Here is a 22500-nt window from a genome sequence, read left to right on the forward strand (position 1 = left end):
CAATTCTGCCAACAAAGCCTTGGTACTTTTGACAAGACCACAGCTAAGATTGGCAGCAAATACCAAACACAGCAGTGTCTGACCTAAGGTAAGTCTAGTCTGTGTCTAGACTTGAGTTTAGTAAGTTGCTTCCTCACATGCCAATGAAGCTGACATAGAAAAACTGTTTGTTGTCTAATGACATGGATCAAACAGGTACTGTGACATGGAAGTGGGTCTTCTTAGCCAACTATCCTCACCTGATTTCTATAACGACCAACTGAAAACAACTAATCACAAATTAGAAAGAAAACCCCACCTCTAGGAGAGGACTGATTTCTACATCCATTGGTAGCATATAAACAACCGTTGTTTTTCACGGGTGTGAGTAATGAACATCAAGATGAGGAAACTGAGGCAGAGCTACTCATGCCTTTCCTGAGGGGCCACAGACAGGATCAGACACCACTGGCTCTTCCATCTGATGACCATGCTGCAGAAAACCTTTCCCAACAGCAGGATGCATTTGCACAGTTATATAGAGGCCACTGAAGTAACTTTTTGTAATATATGAAACGTAACATTTTATGCAGATCCAGTTTTACTATTTGAATTAAAGTAGTAATGAATTACGGTCCTTCCCCAGGAAACATTTGAGTGAAGCTCCTTCATCCAACCATGACTCTTCTAAATTAACATGGATAGAACTCCCAAGCATGGCCACTGTGGGCTCCTCAGTCTAAATGCCTGCCTGTACCTCCAGTTAATTTACCCACATATTATTTACTTACATGCCTTTCAGTGTGATTATGGTTCCCCCAGATAAGTAGAGACATTTAAATTTTCCGTTTCCTTTTAATTTCCAAATGTTTACAGACTATAGCCTGTTCATTAAACTGTTTACTAAAGCCAACACTTGCTCCACTTTATCAACCTCCTCCACAGTTCTTCGGAGTTTTACTCCATCACAGCTCATCTCTGGGCTGAGAACAAACCACTCCCTTCCCTCTCTGTCAAAACAAATATTCCTGAACACCAGAATCATCACCTCACCCTGCAATGAAGCACCTTTAAATGCAAACAGACCCTTTTTCTTCAAAATCACTACCAAAATACAAACACACTATGTGAGTTTTACTACAGTTGTACTCTTGACTAATTGCTTTGAGGATTTTTCTTCAAACCCCTAAATCCCCTTTCTCAAGTCAGTGCACTGTGTAACTATTCCACGTAATGTGTATTCTTAGATTTGGCTTGCTGTTCCTTGGCATATTATTTTCATATTTATCTACAACAAGCTGCATTTTCAAGCCACTGACTAAATGGCCTGTGAGATCCACCTTTTTTCTACAGCTCACCATCCCTTATTGGAGCTGGTCTGGAGACATAACCACAAAAAGTTCAATCACACTCATCCAAATCCACTACCTGTGTTACAAACATGCCTGAGTTAACCCATTCCCACCTCAGTGACTTAGCCACCCTCAGATCCTCTGAGTTTAGCAGTATAAATTTGATATGGCTGAATTCCACACATAGACTCATTAAATGGTTTGAGTTGAAAGGGACTTTGGAGTTCCTTTAGTTCCAACCCCCTGCCATGGGCAGGGATGTCTTCCACTATCCCAGGTTGATCCAAGTCCTGTCCAACCTCTCCTTGAACACTTCCAGGGATGGGGCAGTCACAGCTGCTCTGGGTAACCTGTGCCAGGGTCTCACCACCCTCACAGCCAGGAATTTCTTCCTAATATCCAATCTAACCCTGGCCTCTGGCAGTGGGAAGCCATTCCCTCTTGTCCTGTCACTCCAGGCCCTTGTCCAAGTCTCTCTCCAGCTCTCTTGGAGCCCCTTAAGCACTGGAAGGGGCTCTAAGATCTCCCTGAAGCCTCCTCTCCCCCAGGATGAAAAATTCCAATTCTCTCAGCCTTTGGTAACAGGCCTAAAACTGGCTGGTGGTGGCTCCTCTGAAGTACAAGCACAGACCCATCAGGATATACTTTTATATATTTATGCACGGGAAAAGCTGAAGGAGAAATAGGGATTTGCCCTAAACGTGCAAGTCTGTGACTGCACTGAAAGCACTGATTTACCAAACTAAATTTAACTAACAGATTTTGAAAGATCATTGCCGTTATGAAGAACTGCTTGAGGTGTGAGAGGTCAGGCTACCTAGGGAGGCTGTATCCCCCTGCCTGTCTTTAATCTCCCAGCCAATCATCCACTCAATGCACCATTTCTGTTTCCAAAGAGGTTTCCTTCTTAGTTTTCAACCCTTATAAATCTGATCCGTCATTGAAGAATTCCCAATAATATTAGATAAAACTCCACCGATTTCTCTCTGGAATAAACTCTTTAATATCTTTTATTTAAGACATGTGTGTGCAATCAATTCCATGGTATTTACTTGTATTACACACACAGTATTCATCATCTTGACAATTTTTAAAAGTTTTAGAACACCATTTCACTTAACAGTTTGAAAAAAAGAAAAAAAGAAGAGATTTATTTGATGGTTAACTTTGGAACAAGTTATCTGCATTAACTTCCATTGTTTTGGCATAAAGTAGTTCTGTATATTTTACTAACAACAGTGGAGACATGATAAAGGATGTAGGCAGAGAGCCATAAACAGCTCTCGCTGCAACCCACGGTGTTCGTGTAAAGGCATTAATTTTTGGACTTTGATTGGAACACGTCTCTGTGCTCAGTCACTTGGATTTTCCTAAATACAACCCCGTATAAAACCTTGTACCTGAATAGAACAATTTCAACGGCGGAAAGAGCGTTGTAAATCATGTGTGGTATAAACTTGTCCACATGATTGGAATGATATAATGGATACTGGAGTCCCTAACCACTAGCTAATGTTCTTTATGACACTTAAATAAATGACCTGAAAATAAACTAATAACAACACGAAATCTTCTAAACCTGTTCATGTGTATTTCCCAAAAGCAGGCTGGAGAACGACAATGTCTAGTTAGCACATTTTCTTGTGTTTACATTTTCTCCAGAACATTTTTGCTCCAGCTTCTATTTTTCCTCTTTCAGACTCAAATTAATTCTTCTTTTCTGACACCCTCCATCCAGTACCTGCCCAGATCACTGTCATTTAAAACATCAAGACCTTTCAGGACTTTTACATCACCATGATGGTTATGGAGTAGCAGAGGTGGGGCAAGAGCAGATGTAGGCTTAAAAGACTAGATATAAGGAAGAATTTTTTATATTTTACGTGGCTTTTTTTGATGAAGGTGGTAAAGCTGTGGCTGCCCCTCCCCTGGAAGTGTCCAAGGCCAGGTTGGACAGGGCTTGGAGCAACCTGGGATAGTGGAAGGTGTCCCTGCCCATGGCAGGGTAGTGGAATGAGATGATCTTTTAGGTCCCTTCCAACCCAAACCATTCCATGATTCTAAAAAACAAGCCAGAGAGTTACCACAGTAGAGAGGTCGGATTTAGTGATCGAGAAGGATGCACCATTTTTCTCAACCTTAGTTACAAAACACACCAGTCAAATAAGAAAAATGTCATAGCATTCTATTTTTAATATGGGAGAAGGATTTCATTGTTATTATTAACTTGTGGTAGCGAAATCTTCCACAAGTGAAACTTTCAGGAAAAAAAATTATCGTCAAAGCATACAAATATTAACACTTTCAATAGATTCTACAAGGTACTGTCTCTTCAAGTTAAAAAAAACCATGGAAAATGTTTCACTTTTGTGCATAACTCATATATACTTAAACACTGAAAGTTCAGAACAAACAGTGAGACACTTAGATATCTAATTTTAGTCTCACAATTTGTGTTCAAAACTATTTTTCTTTTCTGTATTCAGATTTTTGAGTCTCTAACACATTGAACAATCAATTTTAAAACTTTATGAAGACTCTACAGAGAGTAAGCCTTGAAAACTTTCCCTTTTTGCATATTGAGTCTAGATGTTTAGTTTAAAAGACAGGCTAAAAATTAAACTAAGTTCATAAAAATTCAATACCCTAAAAGTTAGAGTTTCAATCTAAGTACTTGCTACTTTGAGTAACAGATATTTTTTAAACTCATAATCTATTTATTATGTATTTTTTTTTCATTTATGCCATGAAACCCTGCTCTGAGGAAATCCATGTGCTTTTCCTTGAAGCAGATGTGAGTTTTTCCCAGCTCTTTTGTAATATGTTGCCATGTTCCACTGTACGTGTTTACATACAGAACTTTATTTGCCTTAATGAAAAATTATTTATGGGGATTGGTTTCTTTTCCATGGCACCAAGAGTCACTTTGTGACACCGTTTTGTTAACAACAACAACAAAAAAAGGATGGAAGGGCCATGATGTCACTGCTCAATGAATAGAGACCACATTAGAAAGACAAATTGGAGTTCTGGTTTATGTTAGACCAGATTATACAACTGTTCTCTACAAATTTTAAGAATGCATGTAATATTAAAAAAAAATAAATAATTTGCATTAATAAAAATTTGCCATTCTGAAAACACAGTCACATTCGGAAGCAAAGTTATAGTTCTGAAAGTGCAATGGATTTTATTATTTACTTATTTATTATATTGCCATTAAAAAGTTTAAAAATAATAAAATAAGATCAGAGATTCGTGGAATGGTTTGGGTTGGAAGGGACCTTAAATATCAACTAGTTCTACCCCCTGTCATGGTCAGGGACACCTTCCACTATCCCAGGTTGCTCCAAGCCCTGTCCAACCTGGCCTTGGACACTTGCAGGGATGGGGCAGCCACAGCTTCTCTGGGCAACTTATTTCAGTCCTTCACCACCCTCACAGGGAAGAATTTCTTCCTATTCTTCCTACTGATAAAAATTGGCCTTTCTGTAAATGTAGTTACATTTGAAAGCAATGTTATAGTTCAGAAAGTGTAGTGGATTTTTTGCTTATTTAGGATATTGCCATTAAAAGGTTCAAACATAAAATAAGACAGTCATAATCAGATACATTAGAAACCTTCCCCAGGCCTTAGAGCTGGAGCACAGACATTTCAGAGCTGCTGTGTTTCCTCCATCACTCATGCACCATCACGGCAAAACTTACAATTTCACTGACTGAGAACTCCCTTTGTTTTTCTTCAATCACGATCACAAATGTCTCTTTGCTAACTGCTGATATATTTAGCAGAATTTTTGTGACCTAAATCACTACAGAGGTTCATGGAGAGCTGCTGTGACTCTAATACCTGGAGTCCCTTTGGCTTATAATGGTTGTGATCGACTGTCGTTGGCAATAAGTAAAAAAATTCACTTTTGCACTTTCTTTCTTTCTGCTTCCTTGAATTTATCCTGTTCCCAGACTGAATTTGTTCCTGAAATTACTACAGGTATATGCAAAACTATACAACCACGAACACATATTACTGGCCAAACATTGTAAAAATATAAAAGTTTTTTCAAAACTCAGAATTTTGTCCACTCTATTCTAAGAAATAAAAAAACAATAAAGCAGATCTTTGGAGGCCAAACTGGAACAGACAGCAACTCCATCAGTATATACTTACTTTTCATATTTATATATAAAAATATTTAATATTTTGAATCAGCTGATAACAATAAAACTGATGCATTTATATTTACCTACTTCTCAAAAGACTGCAAAAAATTCAAAACTGGGAGTAGAGTCACAGTTCAGCAAGTCTTTTTTTCACTTTTTTTCTCTAGAACTACAGTCACATTTTGCTCTACAGCAAAAAAAGTGTTCCTAAGTGTGGTCAGGTGTCTTGAAGCTGTACTACAGTTCAAACCAAAAAGCTCAAAAGAAGATTCCCCAATATTCAGGGAATTTGATATTAGGGTTTATTGAAGTTGTCACATACTTTCGGGGATCTAATTTCACTTTCTGATCTTCAGCAATGGCTGTAATTCTTCATTCAGAAGAGGGAAGAGATTACTTGTCAGCAGTAATCTCTAACACAGATAATGCCATATAAATATTAGGGGCTTATAAGCATGGACAAGGATTAGGAGCAAAGAGGGAGAACAGAAAGAAAACTGAACAGAGCCAAGATTAAGCACTGGGAAGGGCATGGCAAAAGAAAATCCAAGGTCTGCGGCTCAGCTTGCCCTCCCACAGCAGAATGTAGCTTTTCCTGGGTAGAATAAGTACAGTTTACACTGATTTCCCTGCTTGCAAACTGCAGGATGTAGAAATATGAAATATTATTTGAGATGTGATCATTATCTTCTCTTTGCTACAACAGAGGAGAAACTCAGGGAACCACCGATGCTGAAAGGTCTCCGGTCCAACCTCGTGCTCAAAGCCCATCCAGCTGGACCAGGTTGCTCAGAGCCTCATCCAGTCAAATTTTAACTCTCACCAAAGGCCAAGAATGGAGATTTAATATGCAGGCATTAAATATGTGAGAGGTGTTGCTGCCAGCACGGACTATGAGGTGAACAACAACACGGGAGAGAACTAAAGCTGACCAGGACATCCTGGCCAGAGAGAAGAACTGGTGTGTAACCTATACAATGGATAAACCAGGGGAGGGATCACAAGGTCTGACTTACTTCTGATAAATCAGCCAAAATAATGTTGTTTCAGCAAGAAATTAGCTGAATGCAACAATCCTGTCACTTCAGTGGTGTGTCTGAATAGCAGGCAGGATCCAGAGATGCTCCTGTAGAAGACAGGCTGGATCCAGATCAGCCACGGGCAGTTGGCTTTGACCCAACTTGGTCCATGAGAGTGGGGAAGGAAGATGAGACAGGCAGGAGAGATGCCAACAGCAAACACAGTAGAAGAGAAACAGGTTAATTCTCACTTTCCTCAAACAATAACTTCCACCTATTTTTCCAAATAATTTCTGAGTGAAATCCCTCAATATCCAGAATTTGTATCTGACACTGTCAAAAATTTCCACTTTTAATTAACATTTACACTTTTCTTTCCAATCTAGTTTCACTCTCATTCAACAATGCTTCTATTTGTTTATTCTCTAAGATGCCATACCTGTAGCTCAATCTCAGGAAGATGGTCAAACTGATTTCTTAACCTTCCCTTAAATATTACATTTGAATTCCTAAATTAAGATCACTGTTCCAGGTGCACTGTAAAACCCACACCCCAGATGACAAGGACTTTAAAAAGAGTGTTCTTCAACTCTTATTGACAGGATGGATTGGAAGGATTAAAAGACCACCCAGTTTCAAACCCCCTGCCATGGGCAGGGACACCTTCCACTATCCCAGGTGGCTCCAAGCCCCATCCAACCTGGCTTTGAACACTCTCAGGGATGGGGCAGCCACAGCTTCTCTGGGCAACCTGTGCCAGTGTGTCAGAAATTATTCCCTAAAATCCATGGAAAGGTACTACCTTCCAAAACACAAGGCTGCAGTAAAATTATGCAAAACAGGAACAAAGGCAGGTGAAACTATCCCTGGAAGTCAAAGTTTCCCTGGCATTCAGTCCTCTGTGCTGCTGCTCTTGTTGGACATAATTTCAGCCAAAAGCATGTCTAGCCTAACTCAGTATTTGTGGGATTAGTCTATTTTGTTACCCATTGCTCCTGACAAATGACTTCAACAATATCTTAAGCACTTTAGGTCAGAAAAAAAAATAATCAGAGATTGATCACCCTGCATTTTAATTCCAGAAGGGAGATCCTTTGACCCACAGATGTCAAAGACATGTCTTTGACATCAAGTGAGACTGAGTTTGACCCTAAATATATTATTTCTGAGTTCACATCTTCAATTCCCTGAGATCCTTTAACACTAAATATATGAATCCGTGCAGTTATAATTTCTAAGACCATCATTCTCCACAAATGAAATGGTGATAATTTAAAAACTCCTCAGAAAGATGGTAATGAACTACAATACATATTTTATAACGCAGGTGAAAATAACTTATGCATTATTTTGTGCAAGATATGAAAACAGGGATTAATTGATAGTTCAGAAAAATAGTAATTTTCTCTATAATTAGACACTGACTGTGTAGATCTGCTGCACCAACACCACAAAGTAACTCTGGGAGCCCTAAGAGTCCTCTTGATAACAACTGCCAGAAATTCAGAAACTGTTGACTTAAGTTCTGCTTCTGCAGAAGTTCAAAAGAATGAATTACACTATGGGGAAAAAAGTTAGGCTTCTGAGAATTGCAAGGTTTTTAAGGTTCTTTAGGATTCTAAAGGATTGGTCATGTTCATTAGTGCTTCCTGAAACAGAAAAAAAACCCAACTCAGCTCTCGAGTGTTTATTTAGAAAATGCAAATTTCACACAGAGCTACACACGATGCAGAATCTCCTCTTGCTAAACACAACTGGAAATGAGTGTTTGAAAACCGACCATCTTTTTTTTTTTTTTTTAATTAAACTAATACCAGGATCCTGTAACATATAATTTCCTGTTTTGTGGAACTACTTCTAATCAGGATATATAGGATGGATGTCCCCTTTAAACAGGCTGCTTTGCAACATACGCAATGCAGAAGGGAGTGCTATCATAACACTTCAATAGTTAAGTGACTTTATGAGAAAAATACTTCCAAATGTTTCCTAAAACCTTCCAAACCGCACCAAAGAACATTATCGTAATATTATGTTTCCCCATGGCCTCCAATATTTAAGCTTGCTATTCTCGAAATGATACTTGGATGAAAAATATAAGTTTATGTAATGTATAAATTGTTCCTAGAAGTAAAGCTGCCTTTAAAATAACTCCGTATAGATGTCAGATATTTTACATTTTCAATAGCCTTTCTGTATTAATTGAAGAAATGGCATGGCAGTGCTTTGGGCTGCACGGGAATAATCTGTATTTTAAAACTGAGCAGTCACTGTGTGATCTTATTCCTCGCAAACACTGAGAACAATAACTGTCCTGACCGATTACATATCAAGTTACCCTTAATAGATATCCATATTTCTTGTGCAGTATACATAATCCATATAAACTGTACACCATATATCAATACCATATTCCAGCGAATCCACCATCAAAGAGTTCGTTTATAGTAGGTTTTCATTTGACTGGGGGTTGTAACGTTCTGTGCAATCATATCCCAACCATTTCAGGGATTTTGCCAGCAAGCTGCTTTTTGGCAGATTATTGGCAGTACATATTGGCAACAAAGTAGTGCAACTAAGCCCTTCTTATAACTTACAGGTAAATAATGATTTTAATAAATTTATGTAAAATGTTCCACTTGCTTACATCTGGTTTTGATAATTCGCTCGCCTGCGCAAATGCAAACTTCTGTGTGTTTCTCTGGAAAGCACATTTTTCACCTGAATTATTTAATGTTTTCTCAGGTACCCCAATAAATAAGCAATGAAGCCTGCTTTCATTTGGAGGCTTAACTGAAGAAAGTTTTATCTGAAAAAGCTAGGCAAATTAATTAAAAATAACAATCGTATGCACAGAAAAATTTAAAACACACTTTGTCCATAATACAACATTCAAATAGTAAGACACGCTCATTTTTGGGCAATTGTGGAGCTACTGCAGCCACAGGGCATTCAAATTGGATGGTTCAGTCAACTGGTCCTCAGGATCACGTAATGTGGACATTTTGACCTCCATTTCAAAATGTGTCATTAGATTAATTTGCACCTTGTTTTTGCAGTAAAACCAAAGTTTAAATTTGTATGTCTACTAGGCAGTATGGCCTAGAGGAAATTCCAAATTTTAATCCCACTTCTGCCAGGGTCTCATTCACTGTTCAAACTTCAGAAGTCTCTTTCCACCTCTAGAACTAGAATGGCAGTAACTCTGCCTACTAAAAGATCAAGTTTTTGTCAAAAAGCTCTAAAAATATTAATACTACTAACAGCAATGTCATTACAGGAGAAAAACATCCTCAAAAACCTTGGACACCCTTTTTCTGGTATAAATCAGTTTGACAGTGATGCTGATGTAAGATCCCTGATCATCTGCCTTTCAGCATCTGGGTGCCAGAAGAATCCCTGGGGAGCCTGTACCTCTGAATTCTGTAAAACACTTGTGGCCCATCACTGAGCTACCTATGATATTAAAGTCAGCAAAATAAAAAGAGAGAGATGCAGTTTTGTGTTAGAAAAAGGAAAAAAGAGCATCCATACGAACAGCACTGCTACCCTTACAAGCTGAGTTACCAGCCTGGTCACAGATCTGCACGATGGACAACAGCAAGGATGGTGCCTACTCCGTAAGGAGACACTAGTCTGTGAGCAGCTTGAGCAGGACATGGCCATGGTTTGGGTTGGACCTGAGCTGACCTGGTTCCAAATCCCCTGCCATGGGCAGGGACACCTCCCGCTATCCCATGTTGTTCCAAGCCCTGTCCAACCTGGCCTTGGACACTTCCAGGGATCCAGGGGCAGCCACAGCTTCTCTGGGCAACCTGTGCCAGGGTCTCAACACTCTCACAGCAAAGAATTTCTTTCTAATATCCCATCTAACCCTGCCCTCTGGCAGTGGGAAGCCATTCCCTATGTCCTGTCCCTCCATCCCTTATCCAAAGTCCCTCTCCAGCTATCCTGGAGCCCCTTAAGGCACTGGAAGGGGCTCTCAGGTCTCTCTGGAGCCTTCTCTTCTCCAGGTGAACCCCCCCAGCTCTCCCAGCCTGTCTCCAAAGCAGAGGGGCTCCAGCCCTTGGAGCATCTTCTGGTGATAATTATCACCAGTTGCCCCCGTGCTCCTCATGCCTTTCACTCCACATGCTGGGATCACACATTCAGCCTCTGGAACACATATCTGTGATTAGGAGAAACAATATACTTCAAAAGGTTTAACAAGGCCAGTGTCCATTCTGCTCTGTTTGTGGATACATCTCAGAATTATATTAAATAATTGCTTTGAATAGGGCCTGTAATGAATAGGGAACAATTAATTAAGCATGAGATTTTACTTGTGCCCAATTCAGCCTAGGACTTGCTTGCTGGTTTTGAGCATTTATTCATTCATGGAGCTGGCAGTTTAGGATTTTGTAAGGCTTGACAACATGGTTAAAACCCCCTCAAGAAATTCTTGTTGAGATCTATTGGCCATGCTGGTAGAACTCGCTGCTGCTGTAGTGGACTTGCTTTTAATTTGATCTGTTTCATGGATTCAGTATCCTTCCAGCATGTTAGAAACCTAAGGGCATATATTTGTATTGTTTAAAGGCAGGAAATTCTGTGAACTGAAATGAGAACATATCCCTTTTGCCTTTACGGACTTTTGTTATTTTCTTTTCCTTTTGGGGTTTTTGGAAACAAAACCAGTGAAAGCTGAAAGTTTTGAACAATAGCAAATTACTTTCAAGGAAAAAAAAAAGTAAAATACCAAGTATACTTTTATAACTTTATTCATACACTTTGTATATATGTAAATTGCACTTATCCAAGCATCAGAAAATAACCATTCACAGCGGGGCCTTATGTTGCAACAGGATCATACTGGTTTTGTCATAAAAGACTGTGGACTTTGCTGTTTTATTCCTTTACTACCTTGTATTAACTTGTACCCCACTGACTTCATGACAGAGCTGACTTGTTTCATGCTAACCACAGAACTAGGGCAATCACATTCCTATTGTAAGGAGGAAAACTACCAATCTTTGCAGCTCTTTTACTTTAACTCCTTGTCCAAAGAGTCCCACAACCTTTCTTTAGTTGATGCAAAAAGCAGGTCTGAATTTTGGGATAGGAAGTGAGAACTGGTGGAAGATGAAAAGGATAACCTGTTAAAATTAAAGAGTTGGGCCGATACTGCCTTTTAGACAACTACAGCAGCAAACTTTCTTACAGCAGTTCTGTACTACTTAGGGAAGGACTGGAGGCAGAGTGGCTGCATTAGCACAGAGACCTGATCCCAGCAGGATGCATCAATCCTAGTGCAGTGCTGCACAAATACATCCACACTGCTTCTGGTGCCCAGACCAGCTCAGTATCTTTATTGCACATAATGAATTACACTGTACTACTTAATAAGGAGAGGGTTATAGGTTATAGCCACGGTTATGGCTCTCTGGAATATTCCTGACTCGTGACAGAGTGCAGAGATTCAACTAAGTCTGCAAGAAAACTTGCTGGAGGACAGCTCATGTGCCACAACCTCAAGTGCAGCCATTTCAGCAAGAGCCTGAACACTTACCCAGCACTTACCCAGCGGTGCTCCCTGCATGCGGCGCACAACGAGCTGACTGTTCCTATCACACCAGCTTAATGGCTAAATATAAATTACAGTGGGATGCAGAGCTTGAAAGAGACATTTGACACCCAAGACTCTGCCTGGCCACTGGATCTCTCCTAGCTAGTGTTTCTTCACCCACTAATCCCTCTTCCTGGACAGCAGCGATTGTGACACTGGTGAGCTGCAGGACTTGGGTTTGTTTGCTTTCATTTGGCACAGTGCTTCGTGCCCATCTCTTCTATTCTTGGAGGTTACAACAACTGAAGCAGGGATCATAACAAGACACAATCAATCATCATAATAAATACAGTTCAGCTGCTTCCGTGGAGTCAAAGCCTTTGGAGGAGAAGACTCTTAGTAAGAGATTTGAAAGAACATGAAGAAGCAGCTTTACTCTAAGTGCTCGCAGTAATGACTTCCAAAGGAACACTCCTGACCATCAACCCTGGGGAATAAAGAGCTGAAGGATACTCATGTTCATTCATGGACTCTCTCACTTCTACATAAAAGCAAAGGGATCCATAACAACCAGCTGTAACACTTCTGTGGTCTTTCCTGCAGAGGTGGGCGATGAAAAGAAAGGCTTGGCTACCACCCAGACATCACAGGGTGCATCACCTTCCCTATGGAAAAGGCAGGGATCCAAAACTTAGCACCAATGATAACCACAAGTACCCCAACTGTTCTTCTGCCCTGAACACTTCTCTTATTCAGTGTACACTACTTCAACAGTTTTGCCCAAGTGCTCAAAGAACAACTGATGTTATATTTTGAAACATCACAGCATACAGATGTTTAAATCATATATTCAACGTGCTTATACAGAACCAATCAGAAGCCACCAGTTTACAAGTCCTGACTACCTTATATTCAGCTCTTCTGAAAATGTAGTTAAAGATTCTTAGGGCGAAAACGACGACTAAGTTCATGAACTGCCTCGAAAAATTGGCTGTGACACCACTTATTAAAAGTTATGATAAAGTAGAAGGTCCAACCAAAAGGAGCAGATGCACTGTTTGCTAAGTTGTAGCTGCAGACAGAATTTTTGGTGCCAAGATCAAAAGAACAAGGTGTTCATATAAATGGCATTTTATTTTGATCCTATTATTCTGTACGAGCTCGAGGAGAGATCAAAGGAAAAAGTACCCAGGTTTCACTATTAACACTTAACATAACTCCAGTTGGAAAATCCTTTCCAGATTGCCAGTACAATTTAAAGCCCAGCACATTTTTGTTTTTCTGTTAGGTTAATATACCTGGAGGCACGGGTTTCATTCCTCGACCACCTTTTCCATTGTGGAAAATTGCTTCTGTTATACATAATTTCAGTTATTTTCATTTTTACAACAGCAAAGACACCCTGTCTCTGGGAAGTGCACTGATTTGGGTTGTACCCGCTGTCCTGGAGAGCCAGGCTGCCCTGAAATGGTGACAATATATTACTGACTAGGAAATTCAATACCATTGGAGTCAAGTACTAAAGTGTGGCTCAGCCCCTGCCAAAGCATACCATCTTCCACTCAGAATGTAAACAAACCTAATGGGCCTTTCAAATATCTAAAAGTTCCTCCTGATAGCTGGCAAGAATAAATGTGCTTTAATACGTTCTATTGCTTATTATGACATTACCCAGGACTACTACTATTAATTAATGGTTCCATTGCCTCTCTTAGCACCCAGTGGTTTTGCATAAAGAAAAAATAATAACATATTGTATTTCTTACAACGCCAAACTATGCCTAACTAATTTTAATAGTCATGCTTTCTTTGAATGGAAGCTTCTCATTGATGATTCAGTAACTTCAGTAAGGGCAGATATTTCAGAATTGCACTTCCACTGAATTTTTTTGACTTTGATTTCTAGGACTGCAGAAAGCTGCTAATAAACAGGTATCACTTATTGGACTACCTCTTGAAAAATCAGCAATCAGGCATTCATAAGAAAAAAAAAGAGTGCATATGTCCTTCCCTTCTTTGCCACCCCCTCCTCACTTGCTATTAAAGCATTTGAGTTAAAAAGTCATTCCAAAGTTTATTGTAAATGCCAAAAAGTGGGCACTGATCCCACAGGAGTTGGCTCAGCTATGGCCCCCACCATTTTATCCAAATCTGTTCCAAGGAGCAAGTTTTGGGTGGTAGTTTTGGGGCTGAGTTTTATTTTTGTCTTAATGTTAGTAGATTGTCAGAGGTGAGGAGAAGTGAGGAGGTGGCAAGTCATGACTTTGGGAACTCACACAAGTGAGCTGTGCCCTAGAGTGAACATGACAATTATGGGTTAAACGAGGGAAAAACATCTCATGCACAGTCAGAATATGTTCATGTTACACACAGCAGCCAGCTGGCTATAAATCCAAGAAGTAAGCTGGAAAGCTTTAGAGTTTAAATGGATGAATACAGATATAGATGGAAGAACAGTAGTTTGTCCCCATATGAATGGTTTTTAACTGAAAAGAGTGGATTGCTTTCACGAGGGTTTGCCAGAAGAGCAACCTTGTTGAGAGGAAAAAAAGAATAAGTCTGATGATTGGGACATTCCATATATTTATATTTTCTATTTTGTTTTGAGACAGAGAAGTCTGATTCAGCGTGTCTGAACAATTATAGCACGGCTTTACATGCAGGTGTTCCAGTAAACAGGGACACAAGTTCCTTAATAACACCTCTGCAGCTGATGATCCATAAACAGGATTACTCTATTAATTTATTTCAGATTCAAATTACCATGAGCTGAGCTGCAAGAAGCCACAGACTATTTGTCTTTCCATACTTCCAGCTCCAAGTAGGGTAAGCTATAGCCTTCTCTACTCTATACATTTGCACCACTGAGCCCATGGCCAATGATCCCATCCATGCACAGATACACCAGACCACCCTGAGGCTGCTAAACCAACACCTTCCTGGCAGGCACACAGGATGAGAGAGGCATTTCTGAGACTTTTTTCACTCTTTAGTACATAAAGCTGACTAGAAAAACCTTCTGGATTCTAGACCCAAGAAATGTCCTAAAAGGTTTTCATAAATGGATGAACCTGAATAACTTGGGGTTGACCTGTGCAGGGCCAGGAGCTGGACTTCAATGATCCTTGTGAGTCCCTTCCAACTCAGGATATCGAATGATTCTTCAGCTTTCTAGAAGTCTAGTTACCCTGCCTGAACATTTTGGGATCTTAGCAAGATGCACACTTGTTCTTTCTATGCTCCACCTGAGGCAGATGCAACTCACTCTTGAATCCAAAAACAGAGCTCTAGCTCTGGTTCTTACTTATTAGCTAAATATCAAATATCAGCTAAACTTTAAAGGCATAAAGGAACATCACATTCATATTCTATGCTCATATTAATTTATATGTTTTATATATATATATATATATATATGTTTTTCCAAAACTTTTTGGTGTTTAAAAGTGGCTGCAAGCTCATGGTTTGATGTACTCACTGTTGACAGAATCAGATGGGAACTGTAGGAAGACTGATAACAGCTTTTCTCCCCAAAACCTTTCTCCTGTGTCTCTGAACTGACTGAATGGGAACTGAGAGGGAAAAGAACAAAGATTTGCTGTTCTTTACAGTCACGCAACAAAAGTGTAGGTTAAGTACAGGAAGTATTTGCAGATTCCAGATATTCTGTGGACCTTTGTTGCTTTTCCTTGCATTCAGATCTAATCTCAGCCCCGGCATAGAGCTGGACTTTCATGTTCTGCAGTCCTTCACTAAGAGAAAACCCAACCCACTGTGGCACTTAGGGCAAAGTGGACTCAAGACACAAATTTTAACTTCAGCCTTTTGTAGGCATTTATTTCATGCTAGTGCATTATGGAAAAAATGTTTCACCAAGAAGAGAAGGTTTAAAGTACACTAATGAAAAAATTAATAAACATATTTAATATATGGTCATAGTACAACACGCCTACAAACTGGTAGGATAGAGCTAAAACTTTTAGAAGAAGTTTGGATAAATAGTTGGATGTTGCACATCAAATATAACACCACTGTGTGATCTTTAAGCTTCAGTGTTATAAAATCAGTTTCTTTTTTTTTTCTGATACCAAATATGTATTTACCTCCAACTGACTCAAGTCACCATTATTAACTACCAAGATATTTTTAGGAGGTCCTTCAAACAGAAGGGTAGTACTCTTACTAAGCAATAAATTGTGTTTGTTTCTTTAGCTTCAATCAAGCATCAATTTTGGATTATTTGTCTGAAGTCAGAATTCTTAAAATATGCCCTTTTTTTATAGAACTAATTTCTGGAGGGAAAAAAAAAATCCTCTCCACAATTTGAGTGCAATCAGCTATTCTAATACCACTGGCTCTGATTTGGAGGTAAGGTTATGATCAGATGTATTTAAGGAGCACTGTATGATTAATTTAAGAGGTGTCCCACCAGTATTTACATGAATAAGCATAAACAACATTGTTTTACTTCCGTTATGCTGCTGTATCACCTCTGATTCTCAGAAACCTGCTTGTACCTATACAGTTCTGAACTTTGTAGGAGAAGGGCTCACAGCAGGATAGGCAATTCAAATTTGTCAATCAGCAATATCTGGCATTGAAAATAGTTCTGAATATGAATAGGAAAATATCTGGCTGTCAGATATTCAGAAGAATTTTATGCCAAAGCATTGCTAGGGAAATTTCCAGCTCTCACAAGAGCATTCAGCTAATTCCTGATGAATCATCTGCACCTTTGGGTGCTTACTGGAAGCACATTCCTCCTTTTCCTTTATTTTCCTTTGCGAAGAAAACAGAAAATGGAACTCTCACCAGAAAATAAGAAAAACATTAACCTCTAAGTCCCTTGGATTTTGGTAAACAGTGAGATCACTGGAAATCTTAGCTTCTGCATATGAATTAGAGGAGAATAATGGGACTGAGCAAAAAGTCATGGACTATGTTCATCAATATGTGCCTTTTATGTAAACTAGATTGTTAATTGAAAACCCATTTTCAGAGTCTCTTAAGAGGCAATCACCTTAAAATTAATCAAAGTTCTGTTTCCTCGTTGTTTTTTTAATGGGGTTTGTGCTCCTTTGGATGCTCAGAAAATTGCTTGGAGCAGAGACTGGAGCCAGAAGCTTTGGAGTTCATGTCTGAGAGTCCATCTTTCCCAGAGGGGATGAGCTTGGACAAAAGGAGGCTCAGGGGGGATCTTACTGCTCTGTGCAAATCCTTGACAGGAGGCTCTAGCCAGATGGGGGTTGGGCTCTGCTCCCAGGGAACAAGTGACAAGAGGAAATGGCCTCAAGTTGTGCCAGGGGAGGTTTACGTTGGATATGAGGGAAAATGTCTCCACTGAAAGGGTGGTCAGCATTGGAACAGGCTGCCCAGAGCAGTGGTGGAGTCCCCATCCCTGGAGAGATTTAAAAGACATGTAGATGTGGCACTTGGGGACATGGGTTAGTGGTGGGCTTGGCAGTGCTGGAGGAACAAAGTGCCTTCAGTGCCTAGTAATGACTTGTAAAAAAAACAATTTCATACTAGTAGCACAGTGATAGATATCAAAGGTGAAAATTTGCCATGATTTTGCACTCAAAGAGCCCGAAAAGATCTTCAAACAGCAAAAAGGACAAAGAGCAAAGACAAATCTGTATTTGTCTACAGATGTATTTTCTTAACATTTTTTTTCATCAATTTATTTCAGCAAGAACGGTTAACTTAAATTTTTCAGTGTCTTCAAGGACCTTATTTCATGAATTTGTATAAAAGGCAGAAAAGTATATATAAATGTTTTAAAAGCAGCCAGGAATACGAGCAAGAGTTTTTGTGGAAACAGTGCCATTAGATTTAAAATGCCAAACACTCAAATTACTTCTGACACATTTGATCTGAGTCGCTTTTGAATTTGCACCTACAAACAATAAAAAATACTGGTTCTGAAGGAGGCTGATTATTTCCTTTGCAATATTTTACCACAGAGAAGTTATTCTCTCTTTCTCCCAGATCTGACAGCCATTCAAATGCCCTGGGTTTGCTGCACACTAAACTAGTAATATGATCTCCACTTGGAAACACCCCTCAAAAACAGTTTCTCCTGTCAATTCTCAGTAACTGCATTCAATAACAAGCGTGACTATTGAACTCTGAAAATATCAATGTTCAGTCGTCTTCCTGAGCTTACACGTCCCAGCTGCAGGGAATAAAGATGCTGAAAAACCACCATCTCTCCCCATCGTTTCGATGTTTATCATAACCCTTTGTGATATTTAATTGGCACTGCTTTCTGCTCCTTCATTTCCAAAGGGATGAATCACAGAGACTCGGTCTTCCAGGAACCAACCACTTGAGCTATTCTCTGCACTTCCTTCAACTGCTCCTCGACCACAGCCAGCCCTTTGATTGACCCCACCTTTAATCAGTGTTGAACTGGAGAGTCTCAGCTAAAATGGGTATTAAGCCTTCTGAGAAGAGAATGACTAATCAACACCTAAAAGCCAGAATTATGACAGCAAACTTCACAGAGCCTCCTGCAGCCAGTGGGGCTTGTTCACAGGCTGGAGTGAAGAAAAGCCATCACTGAAGGTCAGATTTCCTCACTTTCTTACTCAATAATAATACATTGTGTTGTCTGTAGACTACTCTGAGTTATATATGGGACTTAATCACAGATTAATGCAAAAACTAGGGGGTATAGTCTCCATCAGGTACTCTCCATTATAGTTAACAGTTAACATTAAGATACAACTTGCCAAAAACTGGATCAGCAAGACAACAGTTCACTAAAAAAGACAAACAACTCATCTGCTGGTCGTTCTACTCCAACTACCAGGCTCAGTTCTGTCATAAATCGTAGAATAAACTCCTGGTTTTGTATTAGTTTGAAGTGGCTTTGGTGCCACCACTAAGGACCATCATCTAATGGCCAAGGAAGATGCAGAAAGCCTTCTAGTCCCTCCATCTCCAGACCCAATTTATCAGCTACTGCTATTTTCAGCAGTCCTTTGACTTCTCTGTCCCAAATAGGTGGTTATTTTGCTCTGATGCCAAAACCTGATACCTGATCTACTTCTGTGGCTTCTTACTGTACCACAACCAACAGCAACAATAAAACACATTTTTTACAGAGTAACACATTAAAAAAAATCCAGGCTCTTATGACAAAGGTTTCTCCTAGGTATAGTGTTTACAAAGAGTAATAGAAACTATTTTTAGAACTCTGGGAACGCAGTCCTTAACTCCAAATAATCCCAGAATTATTTGCCATTAGCTATCCATTAGAATTTGGAACCTGGGTCTAACTTGGAAGTTTTGTATGTTTACTCTAAGTTTTAACAGTATGTTAAGAGCTTTTATTACCTTTTTACAGGAAGCAATACAGAATTATTTGTAATGGAACAACCAGTAAGCCAATGGCCTTCCATTTCTGAAGTTCCCTAGTTATCCTAAAATAATAAAAATACACCAGGACAGTAGCAAGAAAGTAAGTGGACACTTCTCCACAGTATCTCAGCAATAAACAGCAGAACTGTGGCACTTCAGCGGAATGTTCCAAACCTAAATTGAATGGCAGCATGATTGCTGTGGTTCCAGTTATGTTAATTAGGCTGGATTCATGGTTCATTGAGGCTGCAATTATGCTGCAAAGAAATGCTTCAAGCAGGCTATCCCATCCTCCTGCAGCCTGCTGAGTGTGCTCCCATTCTTCTTGGGGCAAAAAGACTTTCTAAAGGGATTAGACATTGGAGTCACATTTAAACTTAGACCACACGGTTTGTGAAGATGCAATTAGATGACCACGTTCTGGAATCTTCTTCTTTTTCAGATTTATTAGGAAAAGTAGCTTTCCAAGTTCATTGGCCATTTTTAAAGCATGCTTTACTTTGCCAATTTGCATACTTAAGCATACAAATTATAAGCCTTATTAGCCCCATTTGAGCCGTAGGGTAAGTGAAGAAGGGGAAGAGTTTTGCCCAAAGTTATATAGTTCTTCAGTGCAAAGAGAACTGAAGTATCTCCCATCTTCTCAGGTTAATGGTTGGACTGATGATCTTAGAGGGCTTTTCCAACCTAAATGTGTCTATGACTCTTTTAATGACATTTCCTGACGGACCACTGTGGGTAGGACACACACACCACACAAAATGCAAAAAAAACCTTCTGCTGGAAGGGTAGTTTAAATAAGTGTCAGGGAGGTCTGCAGTGCCTCATGCAACCAGCCAGACACTCACAAGCATGTGGTGGGACTCTTGGGGTGTTCTGTGCAGGGCCAGGAGTTGGACTCCATGATCCTGATGAATCCCAACTCAGCATATTCTATGATTCTGTGATTTAAATCTATATGCTCACAGAGGAGAAATCTTGCTATTATTTCATCTGCATTTGCCTTGGTAACTATTTTTAAGTGTTCAAGTTACTCCTGATATGTTAAATATACCTACAGACACCCATACATAGCAAACACTATACTTATATATATCTATTACTTTTGAAATTAAGATTTCTCAAAAATAAACTATAATATTGCTAGATTTAGTCCAAGAAAATTGAATGCAATACTTAATTCAGCAATGTCAGACTTCCAATATTACTGTTTTCTTATTCTCCGAGAATTTTTCAGTAAGTGAAAAGCCTTTGTTGCCTGTTCCTTGGCAACAACAGGTGAAAAAAGCCTTTGTGTAACTAAAGAAATGAATAAATAAACCCCACAAGGACTAAAGTAGAACTTCAACTTGTATTCACCATTCCCTTGTATTTCCCTGCAACGAGGGTTTCAGTGAGGCATTTGGTGAAACAAAGAGGGCCAAATTGACATTATACTCTCAAATAACTGAGAGAAGACACACGATGAGCTGAGTAGGTTGGCCTGCAATGAGAAGGAAATAGTTTAATATGGTAGAAGCTCCTTCCCTGAATGGGAAAGGTCTGCCAGCCCTTAAATAGAAGTTTTCAAACTATCTGGGTTTTAGTGGGTTGAGGGACAGACGAAGATGATTTTTGAAGTAGTCTGGTTTTTGTTTTGTTCTGTAAGAATGAATCTACTTTAGAATCAGTTTCTTCAGAAAACACATTTTCCAATGCTTTTATTCTCAAAGAAAGATGATGTGGGATCAGGTGTCTAAACAGAAGCAAGGTCAATGCATACCTCCAAAGAACCAAGTATCTTTAGAACCTAATTTCCAAGTTCACAACTGACTTAATCACTTAGAAGTTCAAGTCTCATTAAAAACCAATAGTGCTTAAGCCCTTAACTTTTTTTTTTTTTAAATTCAAGCACATCTCAAAAAAAAACTTGATACCAGCCACTTCAAAGCTGGCTCCCCAAACTCGGGGATGATTGAGTTTCCATAATACAATTATAGTTGTAAGGGAGCTGGATTGAAAGCAAGGTTCAGCTTTCAAACAACATCCCCAAAATAGTTGCAGATGATGTGCATTTTAGCTTTCTGATCCTCAGGTGACACAAGGATGAACAATATTAGTGAGAATACACATTAGAAAGGGAAGGCAATACCCTAACTAGAAATAACCATCTTTTCCACAGATGGGTGGACATCCATAACAATTTAATCTAACGAGACATCGAGCTTTACATGCCCATTTGAAAAATCATAATGGCACTTGTCTGGCAGGTTTGTTCCTCGATGCTTCATTCAATGACTATTCAATTCTTTTGCTTTTTTTTTTTCACTAATATTATCACAGGTCTTTTTCCAGATTAAATCTACCAGCAGTTCTCACCCAAGACACAGCTTCAATTAATATCCAATTTGAGTCTTAACACAGGGAATTCATGCATTGACTGAGACCTTTGGATCTGTCTTTTAGAAGTAGTTTTGTAATTCTCCTAAGATGAGGAACCTAAACCAGTTTGACACTGAAATCAGTCACTACATAAACAGGAATCTACAAGCACATCAGGAATATTATTTAATAGGCACTAAATAATATCAGTTTGAGAAATAGTCTGTACTTTATGTAAGAGCAGGATAAGAAATCTGTTTTCTGATATATTATTAGCCCAGTGACTCTAACTTGCAATTTACTCTGCCTGCTTAGACTGGAGTTTAAATACAACACCAAAACCAATGCAAAGTCTGCTAGATGGGAACATACCAAAAGTTTTATTACTCTCACTTGAAAGCCTTACCATGGATAGGAGGAAAAATAAATATTAAATACACCATTAACAGGAAAATTATTTCAAACCAGTGAAGCACAACAAGACCCCAAGTACACTGTTTCTCAACTGCTTTTTTCCTAATGTACACTGAAGAGACAGTAAGGTAGCAAAATGGCCAAGGTTCAAATACAGGACATAAACTACGTGAAATTAGGAACAGTATAAATCTTTAGAACAGCTCAAAACTTGGAAAGAAAATTAGAAAAGGGCCTAATTTGAATTCCTTACTGAATCCACTCCAGTAGGTAAAGCTGCTATCATATTAAATTCTACTAACTT

At 39.2% G+C, this 22500-nt stretch overlaps 1 protein-coding gene across 17 annotated transcripts in view; it reads right to left on the reverse strand.

Moving 5' to 3' along the window:
• The window catches only part of GTDC1 (glycosyltransferase like domain containing 1), a 209085-nt gene that overhangs the window by 65843 nt on the left and 120742 nt on the right, over positions 1-22500 (reverse strand). The gene's annotated exons all lie outside the window — the stretch shown is intronic.

Source organism: Pseudopipra pipra, chromosome 7, assembly GCF_036250125.1.
Source record: "Pseudopipra pipra isolate bDixPip1 chromosome 7, bDixPip1.hap1, whole genome shotgun sequence".
In the NCBI taxonomy this organism is placed as follows: Eukaryota; Metazoa; Chordata; class Aves; order Passeriformes; family Pipridae; genus Pseudopipra; species Pseudopipra pipra.